The sequence below is a fragment of the Cydia amplana genome, chromosome 2, assembly GCF_948474715.1.
Source record: "Cydia amplana chromosome 2, ilCydAmpl1.1, whole genome shotgun sequence".
Lineage (NCBI taxonomy): Eukaryota > Metazoa > Arthropoda > Insecta > Lepidoptera > Tortricidae > Cydia > Cydia amplana.
In genome coordinates this window covers 23898675-23913478 of record NC_086070.1, presented here as the reverse complement: position 1 = coordinate 23913478, position 14804 = coordinate 23898675, and the positions used below count along the sequence as shown (strand labels likewise).

Here is a 14804-nt window from a genome sequence, read left to right as displayed (position 1 = left end):
ACTTCACCCAACACTCGGGTCTCCCCTGTGCGGAACCCCCCAACCCCCCTGACAAGACATTGGGCAGCACCGGTAGAAATACTTGGGGTCTAAAGATCTTTCTTTTGTGGAAAATCGTCCATGAACCCTGCTCTTTCGCTCTGATCAACCGGATCAAGAAGGAATGGGGAGGGACCTGGCGGCCTAGCCAAGGTGACAATCGCTTGCGCTTCGCCATCGAATAGATTTGTTTATCTCTATCACTCTTCCATATTAGTGCAACAGTGACAGTTGTGTTTCGATCGCTACGGAGCGTTAGCATTTTTTATGTTGTCAACTTGGGGAAATGCGTTTACGCATGCCACCTGGTCCGGGGGAACCAATGGGGATGACGGATTAACCACTGGAGGACTGCCGTCTAAAACCACCAACGAGTGCCAACTCCGCCCGGTTGACCTTACTTTTTTAGCGTGTTAAAAGGTAATGCTGGGTAAAGTGGGTAAACGCTGCATTACCTACCTCACGTGAGCATAACTAAAGACGTCTTATGCCTCCTTTTGTAATTGTTAAGTATATTTCCAATAAAAACCATCACGCTAGTTAATGACACGAACCATTAGCTAGATGAAGTTCAATGAATAGATACGGAGTTAGCGAAATGTGACACTATTTGGGGAGATCAGGGCTATAACCGCGAAAATAGAAGTTCGCAAATTGCGGACATTTTTCTCTGTCACGCTAATTATGCCTTCATTGGAGTAAAAGAGAAAGATCCCCGCAATTTATGAATTTCGATTTACGAGGCTCTACGGTAGGTAGCGAAACGAGCAGAATTTAGTTTTGGTTTAGGTTTGGTTGGTGCTGACGATATACAATAGTCAATATTCTGTTACTATAATTCTGACCTATGACGTTTGTTTTGTTTAAAGGAGTCTTGATAAGTCTTAAACTAAATATGCTAATTTATTTGTAGATTTTCGTAAATCTGGATTAATGATTATTATTTTTGACAACAGGAAAATTATATCGCATATCGCATCATTCGCATCTATGATAGATTATATCTATTATACTGTGGTTTCGCAGCAGATGCCATTCGATAGGGTACCTACTCGGATGAGTCAGGAAAATACCTGGTGTCTTAAGAAATACCGGTGACGACTATTAGGTATTATATGGTGTGTCTATGGTAGGTTTAGGTGTAAAATTTTTGGCTCATTTTTTGTTTGTTTATTCGTCGGGTTTCACCAAGGTCGATTGCACAAAACCTTAGGTATGTCACTGTTAAAACGTTTTGTAAATGTTATCGTATGGAAAATTTCTTAGTTCACTGATGAGTCGCGTTGATTAGTCCGCGAATTATGAGGGTATTTCGCAAAAAGTTAGAGCTGTATTTTTGGTTTATGGTTGTTGGTGAAAATAAGTAATTTTATGACAATAATCAAAGCCATTCACGATACTCATAAAGTTAATTTATTTAAAGATTCGAATGGAATAGTCTTTACCGACTAACAGTAACCCTACAGATGTAATGCATGTATGTTTTCCATCGTATTTTTCATGCTACTTCAGTCAACCTCAGTAGTTTTTGTATCGAGCGAGACTGATTGAAATACCAAGACGTTCATACGTTTCCGTGAAAATACGATGGAAAACAATTATGCACTACAACTGTATAAGAATAAGGCGTTGCCCAAATATTTTTAGTTCGAAATTCTTTTAGTGTTATTTTTTCTGATTATATCGATATTTTTTGTCTTATAGGTACACGTGTGTACGAACAAATAATTATGCGTTAAGTACTACTTTAAGTCGTATTACTTACTCCAAATAAGTTTACAAGGTTAAAAACGAGGTTTTCCTTTGTGTTATCTTCTGTAATGCCAGTTCTTAATTACTTCCATGCTCATTATCCTGAGTACTTGTCATTATGTCAATACAGCATTAATGATGAATTAAAAAAAGAAGCGTTCAAAATAATAACGCGACAATGTGTTTTGGGCTATTCCGAAAGTATTTGGGCGAGTTAAGGGAAGAAACCAATAGCTTTGCCTCCAAGATACCTACAATATGTCAGCAGAATCGGCTATAAGTACCTACCTATTTCAGGCAATAAAGCTACTAAATAAACCGGCCAAGTGCGAGTCGAACTCGCGCAAAAAGGGTTCCGTACCATTACGCAAAAAATGGCAAAAAAATGACGTCTGTTGTATTGGAGCCCCACTTAAATAATTATTTTATTTTGTTTTTAGTATTTGTTGTTAAAGTGGCAACAGAAAAACCCAAAAAAGTGACCAATCTCTTTCTTATATTACTGATACATGTAAGATAAGAAAGAGGTGGGTCACTTTTTTAAAAAAGCGGCCAAGTGCGAGTCAGACTCGCCCATGAAGGGTTCCGTATTTAGGAGATTTATGACGTATAAAAAAAAAACTACTAACTAGATCTCGTTCAAACCAATTTTCGGTGGAAGTTTGCATGGTAATGTACATCATATATTTTTTTTAGTTTTATCATTCTCTTATTTTAGAAGTTACAGGGGGGGGGGGGGGGGCACACATTTTACCTTGGAAGTGTCTCTCGCGCAAATTATTTAGTTTAGAGAAAAATAATAAATAAATTAGGAACCTCAATATCATTTTTGAAGACCTATCCATAGGATACCCCACACGTATGGGTTTGATGAAAAAAATGCTTTTGAGTTTCAGTTCTAAGTATGGGCAACCCCCAAAATTTATTGTTTTTTTTCTATTTTTGTGTAATAATCTTCATGCGGTTCACAGAATACATCTACTTACCAAGTTTCAACAGTATAGTTCTTATAGTTTCGGAAAAAAGTGGCTGTGACATATGGACGGACAGACAGACGGACAGACGGACAGACGGACAGACAGACAGACATGACGAATCCATAAGGGTTCCGTTTTTTGCCATTTGGCTACGGAACCCTAAAAACGAAACCCTATTACTAAAACTCCACTGTCCGTCTGTCTGTCACCAGGCTGTATCTTATGAACCGTGATAACTAGACAGTTAAAATTTTCACAGATGATGTAACGTATTTCTGTTGCCACTATCCACTATAACAACAAATACTAAAAACAAAATAAAATAAAAATTTAAGTAGGGCTCACATACAAAAGACGTGATTTTCTTGCGTGGTAAACTCGTGATTTCCAAGTGCTGGAAAACTGTAAGTAAATTATGTTCGGAAAATCATTCGATTATTTGGGCCGATTTTGTCTAGGAGATTAGAGTCTAAAGTTATATCAAGAAAAACTGCACTATCAACTAATACCATTTCCTCATCCTTGACAATGACACTTGTTGTACACTTCAAACTAGATAATATGACTTACCGATAGTCAGTCAAGTGTGTTGTTATTAGTTAGGTACTTCAGATAACATTATCTGACACCCCATACAAACGTGTATGTAGGCCTGAGTGGATGCTCGAGTTGGGCGCGCAGCGGGGCGGGGCGTGCGGCGTGCATGTTAAACAAATGCAAACGTATAGGAGCGGCCTTAGTGCACGCTGCTCAAATCACTTGTGAGCCCGACGCCACGCTGCAGCACGCCCCGCCGAACGCTCCGCTTCGAGCATCCACTCAGGCCTTACACTTAGAAGGAAATATAATGCATAATATCGTTATCTTCGACCACGGCTGCGCAGAAATCTCTCGACATTTTGAAAGGTCAATTTACCTGTCTACTATAGCCAATGCTTGTACAACATTTGGTTTTCCCGGACCCCTCTAGAATCTCATTCGATGGCGTGACGAGCGTTTGCGTTATGTCCAGGCATCGGAGTTTTTGTCGCATGGTAAGACTAATAGTAAGCTATGGAGTCGACATTTGCCATAAATGTAAACTCTTATTCATACTCATACTCATTTATTTAATTTATCTTAAAATGCCTTTAGAGCGGTCGGTCGTGTATATTATCTTAGTCGAATTATATAAAAAAATATTTTTCTATTACATTATGAATTCATAACTTCAACTATTTTAACATACAACTATACAAACTACATCGCTGCGAAAGACCTAATGTCATGTAGGTACTAACCGCTGATAAAATTGATTAGTATTTGTCATGTGTCAATCACTGGTGATTGCAAACGTAGTAGTTATTTATATCTGTATGTGGTAAATACGTTGAGGAATATTCCATAATTAATTATTATGCCTAACCCAGAAATAGCTGCAATTTTGGCATGGATAGACCCATACAACGATTTACAATATGACTATGAAAAATCTGCTATAGTCTGCTAATTAAACTGATATACGTAGTAACTATTTAGTAATCTGTTCTCATATTAAATAAAATTAATCATGAGTATGAGTATGAATAAGAGTTTACATTTATGGCAAATGTCGACTCCATAGCTTGCTATTAGTCTTACCATGCGATAAAAACTCCGATGCCTGGTTATGTCTATTTTTGCATGGGATTTTGAACAGCGCGCCAAGCGGGACGTTTTGGAAGCTCAAAATTCTGTACAAAATGACACTTAACGCAAACGCGTACGTCTGTCAGTTGGGCATGTGCTACGGCAGAGGGGAAATAGTGCGAATGCCGACTCCCTTCCCGGTGTTGCTTGAAGCTCTGGGGCCCGTTTCTCAAAAGCTTGTAACTTGTAATACAAGATCATGACACTTTTTGACAGCTTTTGTTAGAAAGGGACTTCCGCTTGTTTTACAAGTTACAAGCTTTTGAGAAACGGGCCCCTGGTGGGATCGCAGCCTACAGCTTGTTAGAGTCTGTGCGGAAATTGAAGAGTCGTGGAATGTATGGGGCCCAATACATTCCACGACTCTTCTCTTTCCGCACACTCTATACGTGTATGTAAGGTAACCACGTAACCACAGCGCCGCTTCGTCTAGATCAGTGCAAACCCGAGACGTGATCGTTCATTACTCTAAGTAGGAAATCGTTTGATTGCTTGTCTGCAGAAGATACTCCTACGAGTATGTGTAGGATGACTCACGTTCTCATACATGTGTATGTGTTAAGACTGTTAACCCTTTTCCAGGCATAGTGCCATTTATCGCCCACATACGTGTTAATTTAATTTCAACCTTCTCAATCGGATTTAAGGTCCAAATTAGATTGACATGGGAGACTTTCAGTATGATGGTATTGTTGAAGACGTTTCTGCTACAAAATTAATTCATATTTATTTCTATGGTAATACAGTGTTGACTTTATTGACTAAGGGCCCGATTCGGATTTTGTAATAGACATCTATTAGATATCTTTTAGACATCGCCAAGATACGATAACGATATGATTAAGATCTAACCTGTCAAATTTGACATTTCCGCGATTCTGGAGATACTCTTGAACGATTTCCACAAGATATTACTTAGAGATCTAATTCACATCTAATAGATATCTAACACGATCTATCGTAAAAGTGACATTGGTTGCCCGAATTGCGCTGCAAAAGAGAACTAGTTGAAATCTAAACTATAACGTATCTAGAATGGATCTAGTACACGTGTCGTCTCTTGTGAATATCTTGAAGTTCGAATACGGCAGCTTGTATCAGAGCAAATTGATAATTAACCAAATCAAATCTTGATGTGCTATGTACAGTCGCCATCAGATATATCGGAGCGGCCAAGGTGTTCACAATATCTGAACACACACTTACGATGACGCCCTGACAATAGAGGCGTTTTCAGATATTTGTGAGCGCCTTGGCCGCTCCGATATATCTGATGGCGACTGTAAATAGCACATCAAGATTTGATTTGGTTAATTATCAATTTGATCTGGTATAAGGTGAATAAAGTTTACATTTAATGACGAATGGAAACACCCCAGTGATGAAATACTTACTCATGTATCTAATACCTAATAAAATATCTGAAAAAGTTATTGGGGAGTTCCCTTGGACAGGGTTTTGGGATAAAACACTAATGGTGTTATTCATAAACGCGTTACTGGCCCAAATTAGCTATGAATCGTTTGTCTCTATCTGTAAATTATGACTAAAAAAAATGTATTTAGGTAAACAAACAGTCACTACAAGAAAGGCTTAAATATCAAGTATTTTTGACACTGTTTACAGTATGTGTGACCAACACCGTTCACCACTTATTATTAAGAAATCATTTAACTAAATCAGGCGCGAAAAGTTTTATAAACAAGGGGGTAATAGTGCGGCTCCATTGGGTTCACTGATTACCAGTCCGCCGGACGATATCGGCCTGTCAGTTAAACGCAAAAGGTGACAGTTCCGAACAACTGACAGGCTGATATCGTCCGGCGGACTGGTAATCAGTGGGCCCCTTTAGCCTCAACTATGGTCCCATACGGCAGAAAGCACGAAACTTGGCAGGGGTATAGCTTTTAAGTTTATAAGAATACTTATCCGGGAGGCATAGTAAAACTCAAAAATGCGCGTTTTCCCAGAGATAAAACCTAGCTAGATCGATTTTCGCCCCCGAAAACCTCCATAAAGCAAATTTTTATATAAAAATATACTAGAATTGCTCGTTTAAAGTTATAAGAATTAATTGAAGTAGAAACACGCCGATATATTATTATTGTTTCCCCCCGATCCATTTTATTCATTTTTCATTGGATATGGATATAATTTAGCTGGTTTGAAGAACCCGTTATTCTGGGCAGGATAAATACGAAATAACTTGCCCCGAATTCCGTTTCGTAACACAGGGGCACTTTTTTTAGGGCATAAATGACGATGAAATTACGTTTATATTGTACAGAAAAGGAAACTATAGCTGGTCAACCAAATCTTGTCAGTAAAAAAAGGCGCGAAATTCAAATTTTCTATGGGACGCGATCCCTTCGCGCCTACAATTTTCAAATTTGCCGCCTTTTTCTACTGTCAAGATCTGGTTGACCAAGTATATCTATCCACCGAATGTTATAAAAACTTAACAAAAAAAAATAGCTCTAATAATCATTGCGATCCAAATCACACTCATAACATAATAGAATGGCTGTCACATTGCGTCATAGATTATCAATGACAGACACATCACAGTTAAATGTTAACGAATTGGTGAATCTAACGAGGCCGAAATGAGCGAGCGTGGATGCAAGGTCGCGTGCATTGTTTAGGCCCGACGCGGACTGGCGACTAATTTCCCTTCATTTTCCGGACTATTGTCATTTCGATAAACCTTAAAATAATGTAAACTAAAAAACACGTGAGTCGCTCATTCGGACAATAGAATAATAATATAATTTATTAAAAATCAAAATTGTGTTATGTTATGTTGTAAGGTAATTTTAAGTATTTAGTTATTAAGACTATCATGCTATACCCTATTCAGGGTCCATGCTGTTACCATTTAAACGATTATAATACCTTATGTACCATGGACTGCAGTAAATAAATGAAATGAAATAATATTATATGTGGAATGATGTTATTGATCGAACAACTTAGTCACGCGATTTTTTTCTACATTATTTTGATATCCATTGAATATACTATCTAGTGTTTCTGTTTACTATTAGGTGTGCTAGTGCTAGAAGGACGAATGGTATGCACCATTCGTATGGATCAAGTGTGAATGTAAAGACAATTTTATAGTTAAGTAAAGTCCGCTGTAGAGTGTAGACATAGTTGATAGTTACCTCTGCAGCTGACTGTACTAAAATTACGTTTAGGAAAAAATAAACAATATATAATTACTGTCTTAAGCTACAACAGATAGACAGCCAATTTTGAGTGTTATTCGTCTTTTGTTATAGGTACTATTTATTCATAAAAATCGACATAAATAAGATTTACATACATCGCTTGTAGTACCTCCTCACATCTTGTTAAAAGAGAATCCTATACATTATAAATGATCTCCGTTATTATGCATGTCTTGTCTTCGGCCCTTTTATGACGCACACAGCAGCCGTTATTAATGCCATGCATTTTTATGGCTCCGTAAAACCGTTGGTACGGGATCACGAGCGTATTATTATCTAGATCTTAATCTAGAATTAGCATTGTACATATATTAGGTATGATTCTCTTTTTAGCTCCGTCTAATAATAAGTACTAACACAATGTATGGTACATGTACATAAGTATACATTTAGGTGAAATAATTATATTTATGGTGATTACAATTTAAAACAAGCGCATATTGCGCATATTATATAGATAATAAAATTTTATTGGGGCATATATTTAGAATAAATAATTAAAATGTAAGACATTTATTTAAACAATGTCACTTTCAAGACAAAAAAGCCTTTTTTTTAATAAGTTTTAGCTCTACACGTAAGTTAAACCAGAAAGATCGTAAAGTATGATAGTAAATTAAAACACAGACGCTAAAAAAGTCCCGCCCGTCGGACCATAAAGCCAGGATCGTAAAAAGCTAAATGCCAATTGTGATCGCAAGTGCGCGGCCGCGCTATCGTGCATTAACTTAAGATGCCACAGGTGATACCTATGCCCATTTACCGTCCACCTACCACGTGCGGCGTCCGCGGCCGAACGGTTTGAAAATCGAACACCGGTTAAAAAAACAGCCAGTGATTAAGAACATTTCATATTTTTTATTATTATTGCCTGCCAGTGTTTATGAACTTATTTTTTTTGTGTGTTTATAAATAATGGTGCAGTGATTTTAAAAGGATTTCTCGAAATAAACGTAAGTTTTTTTACTTGTTTGTCTACTCTCACTTTTGTCATTAGCATAACATTAAATAATGTTGATTTTTAAGTGATGTAAGTTAAGTTGTGCATAGATTTAACTATAAGTTATGTCAAGTGTGAGCCGGTTTGCGTTGCCTAACGTTAGTGCATGTCGCCTTGACCGGTCTTTAGCGTATGACTTCGGTTAGATCGCAAAATTATATTGCAAGCCTTTAAGTATTTCAATAAATATTACCTATATTTAAGCCGCTAAAAAAAAAGAAAAAAAAAAGTTGGTAGGTACTAATAACAACTCGAATATAAATTAAATATCTGGGAGACCGAGCTTTGCTCGGAAAACATAATAAAGAATGCGCGTTTTCCCGGAGATAAGACCTAGCTAGATCGATTTTTCGCCCCTGAAAACCCCCATATAGTAAAATTTCATCGAAATCGTTAGAACCGTTTCCGAGATCCCCGAAATATATATATATATATATATATATATAAATAAATATATATACAAATAAATATATATACATATAAATAAATAAATAAACAATAATTGCTCGTTTAAAGGTATTAGATAAGTACGTTTAAGACTAACTTTTAAAAATGGACTCACTCGCACTAAGTTTAGACCTACGAGTATGTATAACCCGCATCGCATGCAAGCCTTACTGATAAGGCTTGCATTGTAGGGTTATGTCAAAAATTGACCAAAGAGTGATATCATAATAATCATAATCATAATATTTTTATTCAAAATAGATTCTTACAGAACACTTTTTGAAAGTCAAAAATTGTAGAGAATAATTTACATAGAATATACATGTGTATTAAAATTATAACTTAACAGCCACGCTTGATTGTAGATAAGGTATCCGACCATACGTGTGTGTCTGTTAAATAATCGTCTACTCTATAACACACACACACAAACAGCGTCACTGTTACAATTATTATTTTAAGGGAGCTAAACTAGAAGATTTTAAAAGGAAAATACAAACACTGTAGTTACAACTTTTGTTTTATAAAAAAAAAATTAAATACCCGGGTCTTAAGGGCCTTGCATACACTGCAGTTACTTTAATACTAGCTTTTAAAATTAAACAAGGACTCTATTAGGGACAAGAGAGCAAATGTGGGTCTAGCGACTACCTATCCTTACGCACAGTGTGGTGTATCACACGTAGAATCATTGTCAAAAAACGCATTTAAACATCAAAGTACATAATTATTATTATGATTATATGAATATAAATTACAACTACAATTACATGTAGGTATTCATAATATTATTGACTTTGCAATTAGGTATTTTCTTATAACATTATTATCTAGTAACTATCTAGATTCAAGTACTATCAAATTTATAGTATCGATTTTTATAGGTAGGTACTTATATTTTGAGTCGTGTGAGTTGATCATAGGATACTTAAAATATGTTAGTTTCTTTACAATACCTAAAAATATCTAACTCTTAAAATAATGGATATTGAGTATCGTTACCACATGCAGGTGTGAAGTGTACGAATTTAGGGAAAAGGATCTAATCCACAAAAATCTGTTAATAAAATTTGAACTTTCTGTCAAAAGAAACAGTCATTGGGATGGATCTTTTCGCTAAACTACGTCCAGTGTAATCTGTGTATAAAAGACATACCTGTATGTTGACTGTTTTTATCTAAAGCCTTTCATATGTGTGTGGTGGTCAAACATCGTGGGTTCAAAACCCGGTTATACTGTATAGGGAGGGCATAAAAATGTCCCCGAAAAATATGCAGAAATATGACTAAATATTCCATTAGGATCCTAATCATACCTATAAAGAAAAGAGATTAAAGCCAGCAATATGACAGCTGCGGGCTCAGCACGGTTCCATTTTTATCGACTATCACTATGCCCGTCACTTTCGCACTTACATATACTTGTTAGAACGTGACAGGCATGGTGATAAACGATAAAAATGCGACCGTGCTACTAGGGCTGGGGTTTACGTTATGCCAGAGACTATTGGTAAATTTACCTGTTTTTTTGGATATTCACTCATCTATACGGCTACCATGACTTTGACACTGACACATTCGCTAACGTCTGCGTAACATACTTTCTATGCATCTCGCTCGTACTGGCATATTAGTGCGCATGTAGTGTATAAGTTACGCAGAAGTTAGCGAATATGTCAGTTTGACACTGATAAGGCAGTCGTGGTAATGGTAAGGTTAGTAGAACGCCATTAAAACGCATCATATTCATACTTGTTACTTGTATCACCAAGAGCATGTAAATATTATGATGTTTTACAACTTTATTGCTAGCAAATAAGAGCGTGTGCAGACCATTTTTAACATCTCGCCGGAATAACAACTCTTGTTACTGACATTTGTTTTTAATAAATAAATAAATATTATTTGGGGATAACTTTTCACAGATCGACCTAGCCCCTAACTAAGCAAAGCGTGTACTATGGGTACTAGGCGACGATATACATACACATATAGATAAAAGAAATACTGTAGATAACATCCATAACTCAGGAACATAACTCTGACTGGGATTCGAACCTGGGACCCATAGACTAGGAATCCTCTAGACGGAGTTTAAAGCAATTATTTCATGAAACCGATGCTGCCAAAAATACTGGGGTGCGGGGACGAGGTGAGCGAGTCCCGTGCCGTGATTGGTCCGTTCAAAGACACGGACGTCACACAAAGATACTTTGACTCAAAGATGGAGTAAAACTGCCATATATGCCGTGAATGTCTAAGGTTCTGCGAGTTGATGGATGACAGGCTGTCTAGTACTTGTGTTTAATTTTTTATCTCGTTAAATGTTTCATGTGTTTGTATACCTTCTGGGTATTTTGTAATGTTTTAATTTCTCGGTGTATTGGCTTGTCTGTAATGCCGTGTAAATATATTGTTAAAAATTTATAAAAAATAATATATATATTTGTGTCAGAGGGGGTAGCGCTACTATGCTCAGTCTAGAAAATGTCTTGTCGCTGGGACCTAATGCTTCATAGGCAGGGTCACTACCGTCTAGGCTTAGGGCCGTCAATGACTAAGCTGTCATTCATATTGGGCGTTCGCTAGGTGGCGCGGTTGCATGGAGCGGGTTAACGAAAAATAGCATAAAGCTCTGGCTACGACATTGCGCGACTGGCTTAGGCTAAGGCGACAACCATAGGTTAGAGCGAGACACAACGATCGGACCTTTCGTTCCCGCCTATAGTTTTCGTCGAAGCCAGTCGCGCAAAGTCGTGGCCAGCCAGCCTATTATGGATAGCTTTATCCATCTTTATCCACGTGATAAAATAACTGTCACTGTTTAACACCGTGGGAAAGAAAGTGACGGACACCGTTTTATCACGCTGTCACGTAGACAAGAACGACCATCATATCCGTACTGGCCGAGCGTTGCTAACTGGCGCAGACGCGTACGACGGATTTTACTTACAATGGCACGCGGGTGCGTGCGCCCCACAGACAAGACATCCTCCAGTCTGGGCATAGTAGCGCTACCCCCTCTGCCACAAATATACGGTAGTTTTACTCCATTTTCGAGTCAAAGTGTCTTTGTGTGACGTCCGTGTCTTTGAACGGACCAATCACGGCACGGGACTCTCTCACCTCGTCCCCGCACCCCAGTATTTTTGGCAGCATCGGTTTCATGAAATAATTGCTCTAAACTCCGTCTAGAGGATTCCTAGTCTATGGTGCGCCCACTCCATGCTTTCGCGTCAGCTAGCGGACGCCCTAAGATAACTAAAACAAAATCGAATCGCACCTTGCGAGTTCTAGTGACTTCGAAATTCGAATGACATTCTTTACGTGGTTATGAACGAGATTTCGTCACTGTGTTTTTCCTACACTTATCTGCAAGTATAAATACAGTTGCTCAACTAAGCGCCAATTGCACTATCCCACTCTAGCCCGGGGTTAACCGGTTAAACTGTTAACCCAGCGTCAAATTGTACAGGTAACCATGGTAACTTCAGGTTTAACCGGTTAACCCTGGGTTATGCAAATTGCGCTAAATATGTTATATTCTACTTACTTTCGAGGCCGGTTGAATTCGTGCAATTCATATGGTATTGTTTGGTCAGTGCTTTTTAACCGGTGGTCCCAAGAAGTACAGTCGGCATCAATAGTAAAGGATCAAACAACGCACCAAAATAATCTACCACCCTGGAACATATTTCCGAATAGATCTCTCTACATATTAAATATATTAAGAACGGGTCACTCACGTATTTTAAGTCGAAAAATGCTCGACATGTTTCAGTCCGTACCGAGGAGTGGCATCAGGAGCTTGCGTTGACGGTGACGCAACCCCGTTCTTAATATATGTAATATGTCTGTGTCTCACTGAAGTTTTGTTATTAAAATAAGATCTCTAAAGTTCGCGTTTTGTTACAGTCTAATTGTTCTACATATAGAAACATATATTTTGTTTAGATATTAGAGAAATTCATACTGACTGTACCAGAAGTTAAATTTATTAATAAATCGATCTTGTATCGACTTCAATCGTTATATGCATTATTCATTCGTTAATTCGCAGACTATAATTATCATAATTATAAAATCAATAATCTCACATATTATACTTTGTAGCTTTCTAGTAGAGCCCGACGGTTAATCCTATTGTCTATTGTTAAGTAAAACCGCACGTGCTACTTACCTGCAAAAAAGGGTCTTAATTATTCTATTTGGCACCTGAGCGCGGGCTAGTCCAACGCTCAAAAAACCAGTGTAGGTGCGCTCTCCGATAACGCGCCTTTGTTACGCATCTCGATGACACATTTTAGACTGGTTCTGTAGCGTTCGACTCGCCGGCACTCAGTATTTCGGTTACTGAGTTGAACGGACCACACAGATATTATCCATTAGTCCATTTTGAATCTTATTGCAATTTCCATAGGAGTTGTAATTCAATTACCTGGGTAAAGTGAACGAACGATTTTTTATGCAGGTGGTTGTGGCACGTGGCACGAGCGGTTTTACTTAACAATAGACAATAATATTACAAATGTTAATAATTCTACATAGGTACAGTCCATCAGATATATCGGAGAAGCCAAGGTGTTCACAAATATCTGAGTAAAGCTTTTATTATCAATACGTTAAAATTCATGTTCAGATATTTTTGATCACATTCGCCGCTCCGATATATCTGGTAGCGACTGTACCGGATCTGCGGTACGATAGAAAAACGTCTTTTAAAATGTAAAGGTGATTGTCACACGGATTTCATCAAGGAACTACGGTATCCTTAGTAATGAAGTCCATGACGCATTTTGAACCTTATGTCTGAAGCTTAAAATTCACAGTTGTGTACACGTTTTAAGACCTGATCACAGACACATAACTTATGGAACCTGACTGGTGGGTTTACGAATTTATGCGGAAGTTAAAATGACTCGATCGTTATAATTAATTTAATAGGATACATTATATTTTCTGAATCATCATGCGATTCTCTACATACTATCTACTTGTGGCTCTTACGATATCTATAAAGTTTGCCTAATCTGGGTGTGAAAAATCGGTCTAGATAGATTTTTAATCTCTGTATTTATCTTAGGCCCACTTGCACCATCACACTAACCCGGAGTTACTTAACTCTGGTTAAACCGTTAACCCAGTGTGAAATTGTACTGGTAACTATGGTAACTCCAGGTTTAACCGGTTAACCCCTGGTTAGTGAATGGTGCAAGTGGCCCTTAGACAGTTTTAAGTGTAGATACAGTAGGTACTGTTTAAATGTAGGTACAGTGAAGTTGCTTAAAGCTGACGTTCGGATGTCAGCTGCCGCTGCATTACTGTTGCGTTGTTGTTGCCACCCATAGACTAGGAATCCTCTAGACGGAGTTTAGAGCAATTATTTCATGAAACCGATGCTGCCAAAAATACTGAGGTGCGGGGGACGAGGTGAGCGAGTCCCGTGCCGTGATTGGTCCGTTCAAAGACACGGACGTCACACAAAGACACTTTGACTCGAAAATGGAGTTAAACTACCGTATATTGTGGCAGAGGGGGTAGCGCTACTATGCTGTCTGGAGGATGTCTTGTCTGTGCCACCGCTGTATCTGTCCGTATCCTTGATGAAATGAGTGACGTTCATCGCCACATTACTGCTGCGATTGTGACGTTCATACCGTCACTCATCAACTTTATAGTAAACAGTTTA

General features: G+C 37.9%; 1 protein-coding gene across 2 annotated transcripts in view; it reads left to right on the top strand.

Moving 5' to 3' along the window:
* The window catches only part of LOC134660651 (uncharacterized), a 126991-nt gene that overhangs the window by 14643 nt on the left and 97544 nt on the right, over nt 1-14804 (top strand). The window contains exon 1 of one of the 2 annotated variants that reach the window (XM_063516430.1): nt 8541-8622. The exons of the other annotated variant lie outside the window; for it this stretch is intronic. The gene's annotated coding sequence lies outside the window, so the exon portion shown is untranslated. Of the gene's footprint in view, nt 1-8540; nt 8623-14804 lie in introns of those variants that run through there. 2 annotated transcript variants of the gene reach the window in all.